This window comes from Gigantopelta aegis, chromosome 1, assembly GCF_016097555.1.
Source record: "Gigantopelta aegis isolate Gae_Host chromosome 1, Gae_host_genome, whole genome shotgun sequence".
In the NCBI taxonomy this organism is placed as follows: Eukaryota; Metazoa; Mollusca; class Gastropoda; order Neomphalida; family Peltospiridae; genus Gigantopelta; species Gigantopelta aegis.
In genome coordinates, this window is record NC_054699.1 from 35,382,583 (window position 1) to 35,407,249 (window position 24,667).

The 24,667-nt window shown below is 35.4% G+C and overlaps 1 protein-coding gene across 4 annotated transcripts in view; it reads right to left on the reverse strand.

Annotated features, from left to right (window-relative positions):
* Positions 1–20,070, reverse strand: part of LOC121374276 (GTPase-activating protein skywalker-like) — a 73,230-nt gene extending 53,160 nt beyond the window's left edge. For 3 of the 4 annotated variants that reach the window (XR_005958221.1, XM_041501318.1, XM_041501337.1), the window contains exons 1-2: positions 19,998–20,070; positions 9,436–9,621 (exon numbers count right to left, since the gene is read on the reverse strand). The gene's annotated coding sequence lies outside the window, so the exon portion shown is untranslated. Of the gene's footprint in view, positions 1–9,435; positions 9,622–17,918; positions 17,972–19,997 lie in introns of those variants that run through there. The other variant, XM_041501325.1, reaches the window with a different exon arrangement.
* Between the last annotated feature and the right edge of the window lie 4,597 nt (positions 20,071–24,667).

Sequence of the window (24,667 nt, forward strand, 5' to 3'; positions counted from 1 at the left end):
GATAATTCTTAATCAGCCATCAGTTAGTTGGTCAGGGTAATAACACATGAAACCAGGGTTGCCAGTTTACTCTACATCTGTCACCGTTAACTTGTTTTAAACTTTGTTGATTGTTACAAGAAACGGTTCTTTTGAACTACTCTTTGCAAAGCATTTGACAATATACAATGAAGGAAGGAAATGTTTTATTTAACGACGCACTCAACACATGGCATCAGACATATGGTTAAGGACCACACAAATATTGAGAAAAGAAACCCACTGTCGCCACTTCATGGGCTACTTTTTTCGATTAGCAGCAAGGGATCTTTTATATGCACCATCCCATAGCCTTTGATGTACCAGTCATGGTGCACTGGCTGGAGCGAGAAATAGCCTAATCGGCAAACTGACGAGGATCAATCCCAGCTGACCGCGCATCAAGTGAGTGCTTTACCACTGGGTTATGATAGACAATGAGGCCATGATTAGCCATGCTAATTGTCACCAAGATAGAAATGAATGTGTTCTGTTGCATGCCTTGATACAGTCACTATTCATCTTGGCCAGCAGTGCTGCTTTAAATTTGAAATAATCCCCTGATCCATCGGCTCATTTTTTTAAATTTGGTATTGAGGATAAAAGGGCCAGGGCTTATTTTTCAGTCCAGGGAATTTGGGGTGGGTAGGGCTATAGCGTGTTGCACGTGTCAGGCTTGTGTTGGATACCGCTCAAATGGTGAGAAAAAGCAAAAGGGACTTACCACAAGCAAAACAACGGCAGTGAAGTGAGAACGTTCTGTTAATTGTTCAATAACTTAACCATGCACTCTACTAAGTATTTGTAAACAAACATTCTTTTATCTGTTTGGTGTGGTCATGCTTAGTTTTTGCTTGAAAAGTAACATTTCAGTTATGTTTGGTTCGTTGTACACACATTAATTTATATAGTAATTAACAATTTGGAAAAAAATATTTGGTTTGTTATACATAGTTTGTTCTAAACATTAAAATTTATTGATAATATATAATGGAAAATAAATGGGACTTTGCATGTGACCAGGTCGCTCTATGCAGTAGTTTGTTGTAAATGTGTTCATTCTAAGTGTACTTTATTGTACTTTGTGATTTCCATGAAAGGATCATTTGGACCAAGTGTTGTTAAACTTTAAAGGGGTGGGATGTAGCCCATTGGCAGGGGTGCACAAATGTGAAATTGTGATAGTTGCCCGGTGGGCAACCAGTAGCTGAAGTTTGGTTGCCCAACATCATCTCTTGGTTGCCCACATATTTCATAAAACATTTTATGAATATTATTTTGAACCGTCTTTAAAATGAAACTGAAATTTAAAATGTTTTTATTATTATCATTACTTATCAGTTTAGTTTTATTTCTTTTTTAACATTATTTATCTACAGGTCATCTTCGCTTAGGCTGAACAAAAGTTTGTTTTGTTTAACGACACCACTGGACCACACTGATTAATTAATCATCGGCTATTGGATGTCAAACATTTAGTAATTCTGATTCGTAGTCATCAGAGGAAACCCGCTACATTTTTCCTAATGCAGAAAGGGATCTTTTATATGCACTTTCCCAGACAGGAAGGCACATACCACAGCCTTTGTCCGGTTGTTGTGCACTGGTTGGAACGAGAAACAACCCAATCATTTGAATGGATCCACAGAGGTGGTTCGATCTCGCTTAAATTGGGCTGTCACAGTCATAATACTTGATGAACTCAGGGCTCATCCAAGATTAAAAATACCCGATTTGTGCACCCCTGATTGGTAATGTGCTCGACCTGATGCGCGGTCAGTCTAGGATCGATCCCCGTCGGTGGTCCCCGTGGGCTATTTCTCGATCTATCCAGTGCACAATGACTGGTATATCAAAGGCTGTTACGTGGTCAGTCTAGGATCAATCCTCGTCGGTGGGACCCTTGGGCTATTTCTCTATCAATCCAGTGCCCCATGACTGGTATATCAAAGGCTGAGGCTTATTAGCTTCTGAGAAGTGAACATTTGTGTAAACCATTGATGGGTTATGCAAAAACAAATTCAGCTAACCCATTTTGTTTTTAGGTAAACCATCATGAACATGTAAATGATGTCATACATTCAATATGCAAATGAAAAATGATTTACGCAAACTATACTAACGCAAACAATGCATGAACGAAACCATCGCTCTCACAATATATGGCCTGTTTATGTTATGTTGTCTGTGGGATGGTGCATATAAAAGATCCCTTGCTACTGATGGAAAAATGTTGTGGGTTTCGTAAAAAATTTTACCAAATGTTTGACATCCAATAGTTTTGTTAAAATCTGCCTGGTGGCACGTGAGAAGTGGACAACATGAAACAATGACTGTTGCTGAATGGGTAGACACCACGCCATAATAAACGTCGTTCATTACATTCACATGATACCTAACTTTTTTCAAAATCTCTGCAATTCATCAGCAAGTATGTACAAACCAAGAGTCGCTACTTGGAATTTTTATATATACAATGTATGACCTACTGCCATATTTACAACAATATATGCTTACAATGTCATACCGATATTCGCAGTCATAAACACATTCTTGTGGTTTGAGAAAAAAAAACCACCCATACATTTTCTACTGTCATTTTACATTTCCTGGTCCAACGTCGCATGATTTATTGCAGCGTTTACAAGCGTGGAAAGGCCTGGACAATTGGCGATGCATCTACGGTATGTTCAGCTAGAAACCATCTTAATATTCTTCCAAATCTTCTAATAAATATTTAAAAAGACAGTAACTGCTTAATGTTTTGATAGCACCCCTTCCACTTATTTGACACCCGTATATTCAATTAAAGTCTGGCCTGTCCAGGGGTTGAAATTTTTTTTTACCACTATCCCAAAGGAATAGTGAATTTCAAAAAACACTATTCCGTCTAAAAATGTACTATCCCTTCAATTATTAATGTACCACTAGTTTTCCTGACTGTGCTACGTTGCCCTGAACAACATTGCGTAACGAACAATTGTTTATAAACCAGTCTATGCATTACTGCGTACCAGCTGGAATTACAAACGAACTCACTCCAAACATTAGTCTTGATCAAAAAGACATTTATTTTGTACCGGTCTTAGTAGCGCGAGGATTTGTTCTGCAGAAAAATGTAGTTGTAGAAAAAGTGTAAGCAGAATAGTCGCAGGCGATTTTCTGTATTCTGTGCTTTATTTTCACTTTCATGACAGAATATTGGAAGAATTGTTTTACTATTCCGTTTCGAAATTTACTATTAGCAGAATAGCGAAAAATTTGACCCCTGGCTGTCCCAACTAGAACAGGGATGAGTTGTTAGTTGGGGCAGGATGCAGCTCAGTGGTGAACTGCTTGTTAAAGTTTGTTTTGTTTAACAACACCACTAGAGCACATTGATTTATTAATCATTGGTTATTGCATGTCAAATATTTGGTCATTTTAATATATAGTCTTTGTGAGGAAACCTGCTACATTGTTCCATTAGCAGCAAGGGATCTTTTATATGCACTTTCCCACAGACCGGACAGCACAAACCCCAGCCTTTGATATACCAGTCATGGTGCACTGGCTGGTACGAGAAATAGCCCAATGGGCCCACCAAGAGGGATCGATCCCACACCGACTGCACATCAAGCAAGCACTTTACCACTGGGCTGCGTCCCCCCACCCCAGTACCTAGTATGTTTGACATTACTTTTAACTCTGAAATAACACGAAATATTAACTACATGTAAACATGTAACCGTTAGTCACTCGACAAATTCACCAATTGCGAATTTTAAAAACTGTTGAATTTTATTTGAATTTGGCGAAAACATTTAATGTAATTATTGATATTTCGTTGGAAAATAAAGTGGGTTTTTATCATTATTGAAGTTTCGTGGATAATCTGGCGAAAGTTTCTGCTCGCCCAGAGCTAGCCCTGCCTGTACCATGCAGTTGATTTGCACAGCACTTACTGTGGAACTGAAATGTACCTCCTACCAATTGCAGCAAACACTCTGCAACCCACAGCAAAAAAAAACATGCCCGTGACAAAAAAACTGAATATACATGTAGTCCCAAGGCAAAAACGTACCATGGAAAATTAAAATCTCCACAGCATTGCCGATTACCATGGGTAACTGCAGGGGTTGATCTGTGCACATGTATGCATCCTGTTTGCAGCATAAATGCAGGTGATAGCTGGAGTACAGTTACAGTGCAAGCATGCACAAAAGGTATATGCAGCTGAATTTACTGCACCAAGGCAATTAATTTATACTGTATACATTTACATGTGTGTGTGTGTGTATGTAGCAAATTGTCATATAAATTGTCAAATAAATTAATTAAAAACAACCTTTCTTAGTTGCACGTCCCTGTATTTCAGCGAATTTTGTTTTTTTAAATGGAGACTTGTTTTTATAAAGTAAACTACAACATTTCATATCAACATAAAAAAAACCAATGGTGATGGACATGTGGGCAAGTTTATGAACCATGCAGCCCCTGCTATTGCCCACGGCAACTGGCAATGCCATGAAGTTTATAATTCTCCACATCACTTTTTTTGCTGTGGACTATATTTAATTTTTTCCCTAAGCATGTGTTTTGCCATGGACATTTTTTTAATTGCAGGGGTTGACCATATACTATATGCAAGGTGGACATACATGTACATATACAATGTACCTAAAGCCAGCACACAATAAACAATGGCACACGTGTGTACAAATGTACTGTAACTTGTATAACATGTAGATGTACCTAGCCACATGCATGGTAATATAAACAATGGCACACGTGTGTACAAATGTACTGTAACTTGTATAACATGTAGATGTACCTAGCCACATGCATGGTAATATAAACAATGGCACACGTGTGTACAAATGTACTGTAACTTGTATAACATGTAGATGTACCTAGCCACATGCATGGTAATATAAACAATGGCACACGTGTGTACAAATGTACTGTAACTTGTATAACATGTAGATGTACCTAGCCACATGTATGGTAATATAAACAATGGCACATGTGTGTACAAATGTACTGTAACTTGTATAACATGTAGATGTACCTAGCCACATGTATGGTAATATAAACAATGGCACACGTGTGTACAAATGTACTGTAACTTGTATAACATGTAGATATACCTAGCCACATGTATGGTAATATAAACAATGGCACACGTGTGTACAAATGTACTGTAACTTGTATAACATGTAGATGTACCTAGCCACATGTATGGTAATATAAACAATGGCACACGTGTGTACAAATGTACTGTAACTTGTATAACATGTAGATATACCTAGCCACATGTATGGTAATATAAACAATGGCACACGTGTGTACAAATGTACTGTAACTTGTATAACATGTACTGTAACTTTTATAATATGTAGATGTACCTAGCCACATGTATGGTAATATAAACAATGGCACACGTGTGTACAAATGTACTGTAACTTTTATAATATGTAGATGTACCTAGCCACATGTATGGTAATATAAACAATGGCACACATTTGTACAAATGTACTGTAACTTGTATAACATGTACTGTAACTTTTATAATATGTAGATGTACCTAGCCACATGTATGGTAATATAAACAATGGCACACATGTATACAAATGTACTGTAACTTGTATAAAGTGTAGATGTACCTAGCCACATGTATGGTAATATAAACAATAGTACACATGTGTACAAATGTACTGTAACTTGTATAACATGTAGATGTACCTAGCCATATGTATGGTAATTTCAACACTGCTGCTCCTAGTCAGACAATAAACAACAGCTACTTAATCACACAGGCAAGCTGTTTCCTCCTCTAATTTTTGATGATGTACTGCGGCGTACCTGTACCTGCCGGCAGGTAATCCACATACAGATACATATATAGAAACACAGCTGTATTAATAGCAACAAAGGAGTGAATTCCAGCTTAATAAAAGCACAGATAATTTATGCATAATTTTATCACTTCTGGGTTTGATTTCATCACAGCAATCATGCATACATGTATGTATATTTGAGATTGTAACTACAATATGGGTCAAATTTACAAACACTGTTTGGAATTAGTGTAACGTATAATCAGTGCCTACAATGTGTTATTGGTTGATTTGATACTTACAAACCAATGACATTTTCGATATTAAATGTGAGGTCATCACAACTTAGCAAACATACACAATGACGTCACATACATTTGTAGTTTAAAGATTTAGCATTTATGCTGTTCAGTTTTTATTATTAAAATAAAACGTGAATAAAATACAAAGTTACAGCAAAACTGAAAAAGAGTGTGTACCCCCCATCATGTACATGTATTTGGGATAAGCCGGTATCACATATTATTGACCCTCCAGTGTGTACCCCCCCATCATGTACATGTGGGATGAGCCGGTATCAGGGGTATCATTAATTCACCAGATATCGAATCAATTGTCGCCGGGTATCGAACTTCCTATAAACAATGCTTGTCGACTTTTTGTTGATTAATGGCCGCCTATAATTTGATTTTCACCTGCTATTTTTATTTTTAATGACATCACTGGGTATCACATATAATTGACCCACTCCCCCATCCAGTGTGTACCCCCCATCATGTACATGTGTGATGAGCTATTATCGCATATTATCAACCCCACACACCCACCCCAGTGTGCCACGTCAACAGACTGGTCATACTGTACCATGTCACTTACTATTTACATCTTATTTCCTGTTGCAGTGGTGTGACTAACAATTTAATAAATGTTTTGTAACATTGCACCTGACCCAGTGTTAACTGGTGCCCTTCCCCTACTTGATGCAATTCTTATCAAACTATACCAATATTTGTTTTCTACAATGTACGCTTGATATAAAGGTATTCTTGTGTTGGGTCAATGATTGATATAGGGGATGGGTGGAGTGGGTGGATTGTTTTGGGAATGAATGTTGAAATATACCCCAGCAAACAAACATTAATAGGCTATACAAAAGTATGATGATCAACATCAATTTAAAATTCTAAAATTATTAATGAAAATAGTCTAGACAGCTACATTGTACAATGTACATGCAGAATGTAGTATGAAAGATAAAAAAATTTTTTAAATTAATCTTCAAAAAGACAAAAATAAATGCTATTGTCAGTCCATGAAAAACAAGTGTATGGAACTGTGGTAAACAAACACCAATATTGCACCGAATTATCAACACAAAACGAAAAATGAATCTTTAAAAACATTATCACAGATACTAGCTTATACTATAGAACTTATTTAGGGTTCTTACACTTTTCCAGGACATTTTAGAAATTTTTACAGGACATGAAATATTCAATCAATGAATGTTTTTATAACAAATTGTTGTCTGAATAGGATATAATAAACATGGGCAGGTCAGGTTATGCAAAAGGAAACTGGGTTACTTTAGTGTAACCAATAAATACATATATGTAGGCTACGCACATGTTCAATTATCAGAAACCCAAGAAGAAAATCACCTGGCCTCATTCTAATGGTCTATAGTAGCTCAAGTGTCATGCATATCATTTTATTTTTCTTCCCAATGCCGAAAGAAATTTTAAATAACTCTGTGAAAAGAAATACTGACAAGAATCCAGAATGTACAGTACATGTATTTATCGGAATAATACTCTATATATAAATCAGGTTAAAGGTAGGGTCAACTCAAACAAGAGCCGTATGTGTTGGAAAGATGCATACCCGGACCACCAACACATACTGACACTTTAACAAATGAAAAACGCGTAATATTAGAGTTAATAAAAAACAAAATTATTCCCGCTAACTGGGGGCAGCCATTTTGTTTCGTTTTTGTGACATCCAGTGGTATAGCTTGGGGCGAAGTGACGTCAGCTCTGTCCAACTCCTCTATGCACAGTATAAACAAACGCTCTAATTTCCGACAAGGTGCTTCGCTTTCATCAACCTGACTTGTAAAACAACATAAATGACTTGATAGTATAATAAACTATTTAACTAAATATATTTCAATTTGCATCAATAGAATGAAATTGAGTTATAGTATTTTTCTCTTTGAAAAAATCCAAAGAAAAAATGCATATTATTAGGGCTATTGGAGCAAAAACTACCACTCACGATACCCAAGTGATAATTTTCTTTTCTTTGGGACTACGTAATTGGTCAGTTTTGCGATTTTAGATGGGAAATTCTACTTAATCAAGGGTTTTACAGAATTACTTACAGTAATAAAGCAGGACGGCTGATATGCTATTACAATTTAAGGGGTGTCCACGCGGTTATCACACAATACCCTATGATCTTAATAAAAGAGGCACGTTTTTTTAAGTGTGTCTAGACAGTGTCTGGGGACCATCTAAATATACACCTGCCAATCAGGAACCACAGGTACAGGCCATGGAAAGAAAAGACCAATTAACCAAGAAAACACTGATTATTATTTCAGTACGTGGGTTAATTTATGTACAAAACAATAAAGTTATTTCAACACTTTGACAATGGTGGTTTATTTTGTATTGAAAAATAATATATACTTGCTGCTGGCTTACTGGGATGGATATTATTACAGAACATTGCGATGCATCCGCAAAAATCAGGTATGTTTTGTTTCTTCAGTTCGAAGACCAATTCCTGACGTGATGTGACGTTAGGTATTACGTAACCACCAGCTCGCCATAGGGCGTATTCACTGGGATGGTACAAAATGGCTGCGCCCGTTATATATAATAGCCATCACATTTAAACGTTTTATTAATTAACTGTACGATTATACTTGTTGATATTAAACAATAACGTGCATTATATATAATATTGTTGACTATGCATACCAGGCCAAATGCCTTAATAGTCCCTTCCTTTAAGGTAAGATAAATATCTGCAAATATACATAGGCGTACACACACATTAATATTATTTCAGCCCATATCTGATATTTATTGCATATGAATCCGAACTCTTGGGCGTTAACAACAAAATAGTTTTTATTTCATGAAAAGCAATAATTCACAAATGTCTCTGATAAGTATTTGTTGGATGTGGACAGAATTTTTGTGTTCCTTACTGATAGAATAATTAATAATTGGACAATGACTGTATAATCACCAACAGCGAGTATAAAATCCTCCAATGCCCCATCAACATGTTTTGTTGAGTAGTCTGTCATAATGTTCTATGATACGGTTTACAAGTTGCCAGGAATCCATGCATGTGCAATTGGAATGTGAACTACATGTAACTTTGTATTTGGCAAAATAACTGAATGTAATACTTGATATTTTGTTTGAAAATAGATGGGTTTCCGCAAGTTTTGAAGTTTAATAAATGATTTGGCAAAATGTTCTGCCCACACATATCTACATGTAGGTGTGCCTTGTTTTATAAATATAGAAAGTATTCCTGAATTTTCAGCAAATGCATGTGCAATTAAGAATCTTACCTTGAAATAGATCTTGGTGTACATTTCTTATTCATCTAGAAAGTGCTACCATATAGTACTTGTAATCCTACATGTATCTTCTTGTAATCCTATCTTCTTGTAATCCTATCTTCTTGTAATCCTATCTATGCGAGTCACAAGCCTATGTGTACATTACTGCTGCAAGTACACTCATGATGGCTGTTCCTAATGAGAAAAATAATCAACAAACTCCATTTAGTTTTAAAAAGGACTTGTTCAGTATTCAGTATAATTTGTTAACCTTTGGTGCACTACTCAACTGTTAGTGTCAAACTGTTTTGCATGCATGTACATGTGTGATCTTCTTTCTATATGAAGAGCACCTTAAAACATGGGCAGAAGCTTCACTCTCTCATCCCAATAAGTTTACAGTTTGTTTTGTTTAACGACACCACTTGAGCACATTGATTAATTAATCATCGTTACCTGAGCGTAATGTGTTCATATGTTTTAGTTAAAATGCGTGACGTCAAACTAATTTGTGCTAATTATGATGACATCATATTACCAATGGAGGCAACTTTAGTACTGTGATTTATTAAAAATTGGATTATAAAATGTTATTTTAAAAGTGTTAAAGAATAACTAGAATTCACTACCCATGTTTTTTAATATGTAAAATATCAACCTCGTCTAGTTAATCGGTATTAATGCAGGGCTGGCCATATCCTAAAATTCTCAATTGCCCGCTGGGCAAGTAACTCATATTTCACTTGCCCATAAAAATATTAACGTAAGCAGTTTAAATCAAAATTAAACTGTATGTTTCAAACAATTTTACATAATACAAAGCACTTGTAAGCCCTGTATTACTAAATATGTTTATTTTCTTTAATTTGTGAATGTAAAAAAAAAAAAAAAAAATTGCTATTGGCATGAAGCAAAATTTTAAAACTTTAATATTTTACTTTAGAATGATCATCGATAATATGCTACTGTGGGTTAACAATTTCACAGTGAAAGAAAGAAATGTTTTATTTAACGACGCACTCAACACATTTTATTTACGGTTATATGGCGTCAGACATACATGTATGGTTAAGGACCACACAGATTTTGAGAGGAAACCCGCTGTCGCCACTTCATGGGCTACTCTTTCCGATTAGCAGCAAGGAATCTTTTATTTGCGCTTCCCACAGGTAGGATAGCACAAACCATAGCCTTTGTTGAACCAGTTATGGATCACTGGTCGGTGAAAGTGGTTTACACCTACCCATTGAGCCTTGCGGAGCACTCACTCAGGGTTTGGAGTCGGTATCAGGATTAAAAATCCCATGTCTCGACTGGGATCCAAACCCAGTACCTATTCACAGTGAATAACATTTTTTTTGGTGTGTGTGTGTGTGTGTGTGTGTGTGTGTGTGACTGGGTTGTTTTTTGTTCTTTTGGGAGGGGAGAGTTTAAATATTAAAAAAACGTATACCCCACTATTTTTCAGGATGAATTTTACTTGTAGATGCAGGTCATTGCATTTCTGGACATTTAATTTTCACAATTTCAGGGGGAGTATACACTCGGTTTTCCTTAGAAATTCTAAAGTTTGGCACTCTCGACGTGAGTCTGAGACTGCTTTGATCACGTTACAAATCTTCCTGCATGTACGCCTACTCACTGTCAATTAAATGTTAATTGCATGTATGTGTATATTTAATATATCAATTTAATTGGGAAACAAATGTGAAAACTAAGATGGACAGCCTAATTTCGTAATATAAAATACTACTACATTAGTGAAAAACCGACCGTGCGGTGGAAATTCCCTGACCTCGTTTTACGTCACACGTATGTTGTGCGAGCTCACACAGATAAAGAGAAAACTAACTTTACAAAGAGTCTACTTATCCATTTTAGTAACGTACTGGATCGTAATGTTCTTAACAGATTTTTCTCGATTCTTCAACATTTTCAGCAATTTACTTCACAGAAACCGACATAAAATACCATGATTTACGAATAAATGCCTAATTTCTTAAATGCCTTAAAATGGAGGAGTGCTAATTCAAAGACGTTGGCCTACTTCTGGTCAAATACGGTACTCAATATAATAATCAGGGGCCTCACACACACACACACACACGCTTGTTTGCTGCAGACTACGAAATTATAAAAATTGTAAGTGTACAAAAGGAATAAACAGGTACTTTGTATTTGGAAATTTCGGTTGACCGGCGGACGACTGAATTATAAATTTTGCTCGTCCGAGAAACTTTTTACTCATCTGAAGCGAGCGGATGAGTACTTTTGGCCAGCCCTGTGTATGTATGTATAATTATATATATGTAGATTAGAGAGAGCCTCAAGGGAGACTAGTCATTTTTTACTAATGTGTTTACCCTCTGAAAATAAATAATTTTTTAATTATTATTATTATTATTATACAGTGAAACCTGTCTAAACCGGATACTGAACAAACCTGAATCTAAATCGGATAAATATTAGTTCCCCAGCTTAATCTGGTTTAGACAGGTTTGATTAAATATTAAATACTGTACACTTGGTTTAGACAGGTTTGATTAAATATTAAATACTGTAAACTTGATTTAGACAGGTTTTATTAGATATTAAATACTGTATACTTGGTTTAGAATATCAGCCAGATCACTTTGTCTTTACATGTATATATCAAATTAGCTGGTGTAGCAAATTTGTCATGAGTTATCTCCCTTTCCATAAAGATGCAACTTTCGGAAATATGTTGCTTAACAGTTATTATATAATATAATATCATAATTATAACACATCTAAATAATTAATGATTGTAATTATTATTAAAAAGCAATAAATCCATGTACATGCAATAAAACATCTTATAAACAAGAGTACTGGTGAGGTACATGATACGCCGGTCAGGAGTTTGACGGAAAACCATGTAAATATTAATGAATATGTTACAGGTATGATTTAATTATAAATATGTGAAATTTTTGCAATGGGATGGATGAACAGTTTGTTTTGGACCAACTACAACTGAAGTTACTGTTCTTTATTAGAAAGGGAAATATTGTTTAGCATGGGTACTCTGGTGACACATTTATATTGGCAGAGAAATAGTTTATGTATGTAATGTTAAACACAGTGACCTAGTAATTATATGTGACACACCACCATCCTAACTTGTTCCTACATGTGAGGTTTGATGGTCCTGTATGCATTAGGGATGGGACATTTATTCGATGTTTCCGAAAACCGTGGTTTTAGGCCCACGGTTCAGTGCACCGTTTCCCAATTTGCGAACGGCGATTCAATTCGCTTTTTTTTTTTTTAACGATACATACATAAACATTTCCGCATATTGATGGTAATCCCAATGACCCGTAAAGTATTTCAGCCAATCACAGCATTCGATTCCCGTAATTAATTAAGCTGGACATGTTTGCATTGGCGATAGGTGCTGTTCGGATCCTGCACAGAACCACAAATTTCTTGCCGGGACCATAAAAATTGTAATATACCAAAATAGGGACTGACCTCAGTGATTAATCCGCCATGAGATTAAACATTTTAAGTATGTTTCGTCCCAGTTGTCAAATTTGAAAAAAAGTAAAGATTTGTTAACTTCAAGAATTATAAAATGGCGCCTAATTTCAGTCATTTAAAACGATTCAACATTGATCATTTCCGTAAGTTTTTATCGGGACTAAATCGTCCGCAGTTCTTGAACTACAATGTATGCAAATTACTTTGCACTTTTTTAAAAATAAATCTTTGCAGATTTATTTTTTAACGTTCAGTACAAGCAAAAAGAAACAAAAAATAATCACAACTAGTTAAATAATTCACTATTAAATATTATGTGCATGTACTTATTTATCTTTGTTTTTTAATCAGTGATAGCTTTTTATGTAAATTGTGTTGAGTTAATAATCAACAGTAGGCTTATATTTATGTATTTGTGCTTATAACAAGTAATCCATACTTTAAAAAATATATATATATATACTTTTCATCAAAGATTTGACATCATCAAAGTAATAATAAACATTACAGAAATATGTCTTGACATATATCTTTCTTTTAAACTTCTACAATGTGTACATGACATGGTTACACCCATATATTATGTACCGTACTCCAGAATGCACCTAAAGACAACTGAATTTTTTTTAAAATAACGGAGAAACTATCATTAGCATTCTCACCCCCGAATTATTTCGACAACTCTCTGAACTCAAATCCTGGGTGACACATAGCCCAAGTATCCCAGGCCCAACACGCTAACATGGCATGGTAAAAATGCAATTTTTTGTTTTCTGGTCAAGATATAATTTTATACTAAGAATTATTTTACAAATGACCATTAAAAATAAAATGTCTTGCTCTTAAAATAGTTTATAAAAATGTATGTATGATAATTGGCATACTTGTACTACTTCTGAAAAGTATCATGAATAAATCGAACAGCGAATAAATCGAAATGTGGACCAAAACCTGAACCGAAAATAAAAAACCAAACCTAGTATGCATCTGTATGCAAGATACGGTCCAGACAAGAAAAAGTTAACAGATGGACATATGGACTGACAACGTCATACCATAATACGACCCATGATAGACTGGCATATAATAAAAAGCATTAATTATTAAGACTATAGTATTAATCAACAAACATACATGCATGTACATCAAGTTAAAGTTTGTTTCGTTTAAAGACACCACCAAAGCACATTGATGTATTATTAATCACTGGATATTGGATGTCAAACATTTGGTAATTCTGACATATAGTCTTAAGACAGGAAACCTGCCACATTTTTCCACTAGTAGCAAGTGATATTTTGGCTTTTGTATGGAATACTCTCCAAGAGGGGTGAAAGGATATGACATAATCTAGCGACATCATTTTTCCATCATTTATACTGACAAAATATACTACACATTTTTTGGTGTTGAGTGACCTAATCCACCACCAACCAACCCCTCCCCCAATCCTCACTGACTCACTAGGGGTGTAACGAATACAATATATATCACAAATATGAGGTAACAAATACAAATATTCATGTCCATGAATACAAAAGTGAAAACGTTTTGCAGAATGAAAGAACAGTATTTATTTATATTTTTAAAGTAAAAACTGATTAATCATGGGTGTCTATTGTCTAGTCCAGAATTACATTGTTTTTAAGGAACACTAACATGTCAACATTTTCACACTTGTTGCTGCAATGCGTAAGGGATGTTTGGCTACATGGCTTAGATGGAGGGGGGGGGAGGGGGGGGGGGGGGGGGGGCGGCACTGTGGTATTTCTACCATACAACCATATTATTTGTATTGCCAAACTTCTTGTTAAAATTAAATACAAAATTATTTTGCTTTAATCAGCTATTTAGACTCTTGCATATATTGAAGTTACATTGCATACACTAACAAAATATTCTCGCCCGTGACTCACGTTAGGCTGGTTGCACAAGACTTATACGATGTCATACATTTTGTTTCACAGAAGCAAAATGAAGGTACATGTAGCATACCAGTCCAGTGCATTGAATGAAAAAGGATCGGTCTATGTCCTTGATCTAATACAAAACAGGTCTGGAAATGATCAAAACAATCAAATCGGTATTGTGTTTTGGTTTGTGTGAATTAGAAATATAAATTGTACAGTAAGCATTATATATATATATATATATATATATATATATATATATATATATATATATATATATATATATATATATATATATATGTGTGTATTCGTGTATTAGGTTCAGCTAGTGATGAATACGAATGCAACAACCAATATAGATCGCTGTTCAGTGCACCGAATATTCTAGTATATATCATTACACCACTACCACCCACATACCCCCACCCTCACCCATCCATGACTGCAATGTTTTTTCATGATTTCTGTCCTGACAAAATGTGGGTAAAATTTATTGGTAATTAAAAGGAGGCGAATAATTTATCGTAGTTGTTATTGTAGTTCAGACTTTATAGTCCGTCCCACAGGGAACACCTTTTTTCATACTATTATTTCTCAGCAGATTATTTTGTAGTTCACCAAGGTAAACATCTACGGTCCGTTTTTTTAACATTTTGACATTTATTGGACCTGCTATGTTTACAACTTTAATGGCCGAAACAAGCGTGCATTTTCCACCCAGATTTCAGGCAGAATCGATACAATCATGGAATTAATTATTTTGTGGCGAAATATGTGATGTACCAATAAATATAAACACTTACTGTATAAAGAAAACTTCCCGAGTTACGTTTTACGTATCAATAGACAGTTTGTTCAAATAGTAATTCTGTATTAATCCAATTTTCAGTTACGAACAAAATCTTGAATATTCCCGCCAGCCATTATAAGCACATTAAAAATGTGATTGAAAACTGTTGGTGGGATAGGATTATTTTTACAATTATTCGTCTCAGGTTCACGAGTTTCATCCACAATATACAATATTTAATGGAATATAACGTTTAATAACAATAATAATAATATAAAATAAATAATAATAAACTAATTAATTAATTAATATTAAAAAATCAATTAATAAATAATAATATAATAATAAATTACTGAATAATATTAGTAATTATAATAAATAAATAACAATAAATAAATTATTGATTTAATAATAATAATAAATTAATTAAATTATTAACTAAATAAAAACATGCTTTTTTCATTTGTTTCCTTTACACACACACACACACACACACAACACAGAGGGGGGTGGGGGAGACAGACATAGATGGATGGTGTCTATTCACCTTTTCCCAGAACTTGCTACAAAAGATTAATAGAAATATTATGAAAGATTAATGAAACTATTATTTATCAAAGACTTTTTAGGTTGGGGGTTGTGCAGGTTAATTAAAAAATATTTATAATATTTTTTTATTTTTTTAAATTCAATAAAACCTTAAAATAAGTTCTAATAACCAGTAATTATAACTAAAAAAATTATTAAAAAAAAAGAGTAAAAATTAATAAATAAATAAAACCCTTAAAATAACTAATAACTTTTAAATGTGAAAATGTGTCATCTTCAAACATCTACTAGTAATCCTGGACAGGTTACCAAAGGTATTGTAATTAATATTTTAGTCTAAAATTTATTAAAATATGTTGCTGTATGTGTTGAGGTTCTTAAATAAAGCACATATGCTTGATTTTATTAAATCGTGATTGCAAATGGAAAATTCAATCCAATGGATAAACATTACGCCACAGCAATACACATCACAATAATAAATATCGTGCCGGAGACGTTTATCTTGATGAACTAATTATTTTGCAACTTGCACACACAAACAGTAATTTTGTGTTATTTTTAAAACACTTTTACTTTTCTTCTTATGTCAAACCAAACTGAATTTTTTTTTTTTTGAAAGTTTTGCAGGATGATGGGACGGACTATAATTAGGGCAGTGACCCCAGTATTCGACCAGTGTATTTAATTAATTACTATTCTCGTTTAAACTGAATAGTATATATATTTTCCGAACGTATTTTGAACATACGCGACAGGGTGAACATTCTTTCTTCTGGAAACGCAATAGCAGACGATAACCATGTGAATGAACATATGTGTATAGTCATCAGCTATAGCAATAATATGAATGTCGGCCATTTTTATAGCATACTATTACACCATCCAACATCCCGTGAACATTTTCAATACTTTTAATCTATTTGAAATCTTTGAAAATGTCTTTAATGTTTTTATTTATAATCAAATGGAGCTGCTGGCAATGCAATCCGACTTCAATCATTATAATTTCGATCACGTGACAACGTGATCAAATAATGACATATGATAGAGAGGGTTGCCCCAGCATTTGACCAACAGAAAAGCTTGAGGATACATTCCCAAAATAAACTCCCAAGAACCACAAATTTACTACTTTCATGTCTTTTGGTGCTGTTTGTCAGGACTTACACAATTGTGTTCTTTTATTTTCAGTCTAATATCATTATTTGTAAATTGAGATAGGACCAAAGAGACTGTTCATCACAAAATAAATGTGCGTGTGCGAATGTGTATATAAGCATGTGCATGCATGCGTAAATGCATGGATATGTGTTACTTTTTAAAATCAACACTTTTTGGATTTAGTTGTTTGATATATGTTGCATTTACTATAAAATAAACTTCAAAGTTTAATTTTATTAGTTAATTAGAAAGTGGTCGAATACTGCATACTGTACATTGCAGAACTCAAACTTAAAAAACAAGTCAAACCTACTCTAGTCGGCGTATACCGCATGAACAAAACTTGGGTCTATTCAATGAATAGCATTGCCAGTAAGTATTTACAAAGAAAAACAAATATTAGCAAATGCCAATAAAATGAACATGTAATAGGGTGTATACTACCAAATCAAATCCCATAGACGACAATAGTAACATATGTGGCTAAAACTCCTACCTGCAGCGTATCAAATAAAATTGCATATTTGTTTTACCCAGAAGAAACTATTATTTTTTACAACCAACACACTCACATTTATAATCAATCACAGGACTTGTGGTGTTCACTTCTCCATCAAAAGTTGGGTGCACCTCGAACTTTGTCCCAGCCGGAAGTTATTTGGTTTAGTACTACCTATATAATCCTTTTTGTCTTAAGTGGTCAAATACTGGGGTCGTTGCCCTATTATGCCTATATTAACCTTTAGACTACTGCAGATGCTGGTACACCTGTCAAGTTTATTGCAGAAAATGTGCCAAAAAGGTTAACATTTGGCTTGTAATACATATAGCAGAATAATCCATAATGCATATTCAGTGGTCATTATTACAAACATCCTTCCAATCAAGAAATACTACACTGAGGTCTCCAAGACACTGGCACATGTTTACACTTGTTAACAGTAATCACTGGAAACTGAAAAATATGGTGCAAGTACCTCTTGGTAGGATTTATATTGGCATTTTGTGCCAAAATCTTCATTTTCAAAGTTGTTGTCAACAAAAAACATATTATGGTGTATACCTAAGTAACATCTGTAGGGCATATTCATATGCATTTATAGGGGCTGTTTTGCCTTTTACCAAGTGGCTACATGTCTAATACAGTAAATGAAGTAGATTCAGTAAATGTAGCAGGTCAAAATTGAATCTGAGGCCTATCATGTCTAATTTTCCCTCAAATTAGTGTATAAAAATTTGCTGCAAATGGCCCCAATTTTGTGACTTTCACCATCCCTCTGACACATTTCTAATAAGGTACCATGAATTCAGTCAACATATCTTTAATAAGCCTCCAATTATCATATCTAAAATGCAAAATTTTACAGATACAGATTTTAATTTTTTTTTTAAATTTGAATTTAAGTTTAATATTTCATTAAAAATGAAGTAAAATCTAATGATTGATTTTGTTTTCTTTAAATATTTCAAAATCTTTCCAAGACAGATAGAACATATGTAACATAGCTATTTATTGTATGAAAAAATTCAAACATTTGATAAAGTTATTACATTTTGAAGTTGGTGTCCCGCAAGTTTCCATTGCTAAAACTGGCTATGACAAGGCACTGTGGTAGGTGTTTTAACACAGCCTCTATATACTCTAATTTTAAAGATGACATCCCGATACTTACTGAGCATTGCTTTAATATGTATATCATTGGAATGCATTAGTGTGTGCCAGTTTTTAGGGGAAAAAATGGACTGATAGGCCTCAGATTAGTTATCTTCCCATTTGGTTGTCCAAAATCCGGAAATTTGACTGCGCAAGTAGTCTGCTGTTTGACTGTGATTATTTCATGGCAGATAGCTATAAAGTGTCAACTATTTGACTGAAGTGACATGAGAGATCATGTAGTTTGTAAACATGTGTAACTTGTTCAATGTTGACACTGAAGACTTGTTTGTGGTAATTCCAGCCCATGCAAAAGTAGTGCTTTTTGTGTAAAATGGGAGTACTCTGGCTTGGTTTAGAGGGTGTGTTTGTTTAAACCAATATGCTGGGAGAAAAAGCTGACAACAGGGGTTGTCCTTTTTCAGGGTATGTGTCCCCTAGGCAGGCAAAGGTACATACAAAAATCCACGGGCCTGCTATATTAATAAAAATGTTATAGCCACTAAGGCTATATAGAAACATATAGCGAAATTAATTGTGGTCTGAGGCCAATTGGGGAATGCACTGTATACAGTGTACAGTATGCCCATTGGTGTGACGCCGGGAGAGATATATCTCACCTGCAGTACTCAGAAGGTTAAACTTAAAACTATATTTAACTCTAAAACATATATTAAAAAAAAAAAACATGTTAGAAAATAAGAACAATTTGCACTGTTTTGTATTAATTAAATAAGTATATTCATAAAAGGTCATATTTATTAATAAAAGGTGACACTACCCCTTTAAAATTAAGAAATAAAAATATTTCCGATTTTTTGCGGAAGCTCAGTAATTTATTATTTAGTAAATGAAAAAGAAGCTTGCTGCGATTATCATTTCAGAATCCTTTAAAATATATACTGGCGATTTGAGTAAGAATTTTGAGTAGCAAAAAGATAACTGATTATGTAAGTGTTACGTTGAGCAAAAACAACACGAGTGACAAGCTAAGTACCTATTATATCTTGTTAACTCTTCGCACGACTGTCATTTATCAAATGCGACCCAGATTTACACAACTTCCGGTCACTACACTTGGAAGTCCTCGAAAGTGTTCGGAATACTTCGGTCAATTTCGTAAACGCTGTCATCGCACTCGGAACTTCTCGGCCTATTTCACGAATCGGCTGAGATGGCTTTGGTTATGTTATAATGTTTTTAACATGCTCCCCACTAGGGTTTCGAACATGACCACCCCGGGTTCGGCCTCTGGAGGCCAGTGACTCAACCCGGGGCAGAACTGATGGCTTTGGAAATAATTGAACGTGCACGTTCAGAGCAAGCGATGGTGGCGCACGCCTGTGTTGGTCGCAAGTTCTCACTGTAGGGTTACTGCGGGAATGGACTTTCACAGATTTTTGCCTTCTTTTTTTTTTAGGCAGAGTTTCCACATTTATGAAGATAGAGTGCGGAGACGAAAACCCAACATGAACAACAAGAGATAGATTGAGAGAGAGAGAGAGAGAGAGAGAGAGAGAGAGAGAGAGAGAGAGAGAGAGAGAGAGAGAGAGAGAGAGAGAGAGAGAGAGAGAGAGAGAGGTGGGGGGTGGACGACGCTAAAACTCATCTAAAAACAAATGTCATACACTGTCACTTAAACATTAAGTGTGTGTATGTGTGTGTGTGTGTGTGTGTGTGTGTGTATATATATATATATATATATATATATATATACATACATTTTTATATCTATATATCTATATATATATATATATATATATATATATATCTATATATATATATATATCTATATATATATATATATCTATATATATATCCCTATTTTCAGTTGTTTTCTACAAAACCAGACATTTAAAAAAAGAGCTAAATCATGAAGATATTAAAATAAGAAAATCGTATTACCTCAACAGAGTTTAGAGAAGAAAACATCTAAATTAATGAGGAAGGATGTTTGAACACTGTTAGTCTATATAGAAAACAGATAGAGATATTTCTTTCTGCAAGGCTGTGTCAAACCTAAATATATATAGCGAGAAGATTGTAAAAAAACCATTCAGTGTATAGTAATTTAGAATGTTTCTAGTTAGACAAAAATGGCACTTTTAAAATAAAAGGGACACATTATTCCGAGGTGCGGGTGGTGTGTGTGTGCGTGGGGGGGGGGGGGGTGACTACGCATCTCCGTTAGATGTATAGCCATGTTCTATCACTTGTTCCATCCTGCATCGTTTGCTCGTGTTAATGTCATTAATACTCGTATATAAATTAATAAATAAATTAATTAATTAATCTTAATTAACTTTATCATCTTATTACTATAGATGATTATTGAGATTATTTGTTACGAATGTTGAAGTACAGGATTATGAACGACTGCGAGTAGAATTTACCTAACTTCCTAAGTCATCTTTTCAGCCTCACTTCCGCCTTTTAGCTTTGATGATGATAACTAGTTTAACGTGCCCATATACCACTAAGGTTTCCAACACGCCCATCCCGAGTCAGGATGATGATGATAACTAGTTTAACGTGCCCATATACCACTAGGGTTTCCAACACGCCCATCCCGAGTCAGGATGATGATGATAACTAGTTTAACGTGCCCATATACCACTAAGGTTTCCAACACGCCCATCCCGAGTCAGGATGATGATGATAACTAGTTTAACGTGCCCATATACCACTAAGGTTTCGAACACGCCCATCCCGAGTCAGGATGAGGATGATAACTAGTTTAACGTGCCCATGTACCACTAAGGTTTCGAACACGCCCATCCCGAGTCAGGATGAGGATGATAACTAGTTTAACGTGCCCATGTACCACTAAGGTTTCCAACACGCCCATCCCGAGTCAGGATGATGATGATAACTAGTTTAACGTGCCCATATACCACTAAGGTTTCCAACACGCCCATCCCGAGTCAGGATGATGATGATAACTAGTTTAACGTGCCCATATACCACTAAGGTTTCCAACACGCCCATCCCGAGTCAGGATGATGATGATAACTAGTTTAACGTGCCCATGTACCACTAAGGTTTCCAACACGCCCATCCCGAGTCAGGATGATGATGATAACTAGTTTAACGTGCCCATGTACCACTAAGGTTTCCAACACGCCCATCCCGAGTCAGGATGATGATGATAACTAGTTTAACGTGCCCATATACCACTAAGGTTTCGAACACGCCCATCCCGAGTCAGGATGATGATGATAACTAGTTTAACGTGCCCATGTACCACTAGGGTTTCGAACACGCGCATCCCGAGTCAGGATGATGATGATAACTAGTTTAACGTGCCCATGTACCACTAAGGTTTCGAACACGCCCATCCCGAGTCAGGATGATGATGATAACTAGTTTAACGTGCCCATATACCACTAAGGTTTCGAACACGCCCATCCCGAGTCAGGATGATGATGATAACTAGTTTAACGTGCCCATATACCACTAAGGTTTCGAACACGCCCATCCCGAGTCAGGATGATGATGATAACTAGTTTAACGTGCCCATATACCATATATATATATAAAATGGGCAGAATTTTGAAAATAGCAATTAGTAATAAAGTTAATAGAATAAATAAAAAATAAAAAAAAGTTACAAGCCAAAAATAAAAAGAATTGACTGCTCGGCCGAATATTTATATAAATTTCGAGCATTTTAGAAGGACAGTCCAAAAATAAATAAGAGAAAGAAGAGAGGATCGGACTATTTAATAATATTTTTAAAAAAAGAAGTAATTTCGACATAAAATTTTGAACGCAGATCTAAAAGTTTAAAGTCCGATCGATATGTCCACGCGAGTGGCCTCGTTAAGGCCGTTTGGGTGCACAGGTTAAAGTTTGGTATAGTGGTGCGGACGGGCCCGACTCCGGAGGATACGAGATGGTATCACTATAAAGCAAGGTAAAGTCTAGAAAAAGAGTAGTAGGGGCCGACCCCGCTTCCTATTTCTTCTTAGAGTGGGGCGGTCAATCTTCCAGTGCTGCTAGGACAGGCTCGGACATGCAGAGACTAAACGCGAACAACCGTGGCGTTCTGCAGAATGGCCGTCATACGAGTCACGAAAAAACCCAAGTCGACAGCCAGACGGAGAAATGACGTGAAGGCAAGGAATCTCGCTAAAAAAGAATCCAACCCGGTGGTGCCGGCTGTCGAAATGAGAAGCGTTCCAGCGTTCAATCAGTTCCAATGGCCGCATACATCCCAGTACAAAACTTCATTTCGCTGACAAAAACAACGTCGAGCACACGAAAGCACGTGCAGTGTGCACATGCGAAACAAACACGTCTTACCGCGTGGAGCTCCAGACTGGGAATCTTTTAGCTTTGGGCTGTTTCATATACACCTGGAAGTTTTCAATTCTTCATTCAATTCAGCAATTTCCAGCAGCTCAAAATCATTCATGTTCCAAAATAAAATAGAAGATATATGCCTGTGATATAGACGCTGCCATTTTGATCGAATGGGTATGTCGCGTTTTGAAAGAAAACGGGTTTTGTCCAACTGATTTAATAAAACGCGTTGTGCGGCAAAACGGCATCTTTACAACTAGCCCTCATTGTGCGGATTACAAGGAAATGGTCTATGGCGTTTTGCACATGAACTCTTCAAATATATATATGTATGTATGTATGCATGTATGTGTGCTCTCTCTCTCTCTCTCTCTCTCTCTCTCTCTCTCTCTCTCTCTCTCTCTCTCTCTCTCTCTCTGTCGTGTGTGTGTGTGTGTGGTGTGTGTGTGTGTGGTGTGTGTGTGTGTGTGTGTGTATGGACGTCTGCTAACACGAAGAGACCTACATGTTAAAAATGTAATAAAGATGGTCCAGAAAATTAATATGGATATTCCGTGTCCAAATGTTCGTATCCTAAGATTTCGCTGCTATATAAAGTCTTAGGTGTACAATCAAGTCAGATTGCTAAATTTCCAGTCGTTAGCATTTCCGTTTCACTTTAACTTTTCACAACTTACTTTTATTTATTTTCTGGGGAATGGGGTGGGGATGTATTGCTTGAGGTTGCTTTTTAAAAAGCTTGCATTTATTTTTGTCATTTCTAAATATTGACTAAATATAAATAAAAGTCTTCTCCTGATGATGTTAATAGTATAGTCAGGAAACGTTGATACAATTCAGTGATTGAGACAGAGACAGAGACTGTTTTTACTCATATTTCTAAATACTGTGTCAGTTTATGCTTTTGTGGAAAGCATGGCACATAAATAACAAGGAGAAAAAGTCAGGACAAGTCCCCCCTCCCATCTCCCACCCCACCCCAGTAATATGCTATTCCATGTACATGTATTCCCTAAAATGAGCACGGCCACACGTTAACAGGTCAAGTTAGATAACTCTGTTTAGTGTCACTTTACCACAGTCACTTCCTCTACTGTGGATTGAAAATATATTTTATTGCATATAAATACACACACACACACGCACGTACACATACACACGCACGTACGCATACACAAGTATGGACACAAGTTATCCAACTTACGAGGTCCTCCAAATTACAAACTTTAAATTGTACAATAATCGTGACTGCAATTTTCAATCAATCAATCAATCAATCAATCAAAGTAAACGTCTGTGAAAAAAGATTGAATAAACTGACGAGAAAACAGATAGAAGTAATCGATGGTTTAACAGTATTCA